This window comes from Volvox carteri (genome assembly GCF_000143455.1).
Source record: "Volvox carteri f. nagariensis unplaced genomic scaffold VOLCAscaffold_59, whole genome shotgun sequence".
Lineage (NCBI taxonomy): Eukaryota > Viridiplantae > Chlorophyta > Chlorophyceae > Chlamydomonadales > Volvocaceae > Volvox > Volvox carteri.
This window is the reverse complement of record NW_003307602.1, coordinates 233,928-234,236: the sequence shown is the minus strand read 5'-3', so window position 1 is coordinate 234,236 and position 309 is coordinate 233,928.

Below are 309 nucleotides of genomic sequence, written 5' to 3'. Positions count from 1 at the left end.
CAAGCCTCCAGCCGACGGGTGGCCGGTCAAGAGATCCTTAGGCACCCCTGTCAAACGGCGGCCGGGGTCTTCTGGGCCCTGCTGCCGGTCGACGAGGCGGGCCGTTAGGCGTTCTATTTCGTCCAGCGTACGGTTGGGGGGCGGCCCACCATGCTCCATGTGCCAGGTGACTGTCTGCATTCCGTACACCGATGCCGCTGTGGCTCGACCGAATGCTGATAGCGGGAAGCGGGAGAGCCGCTGCAGTCGCCGCTTGGCTTCCCCGAGTCTCTTCATCCAGTCGGGCTGTGGCGGGGATGGCTGGTTGTC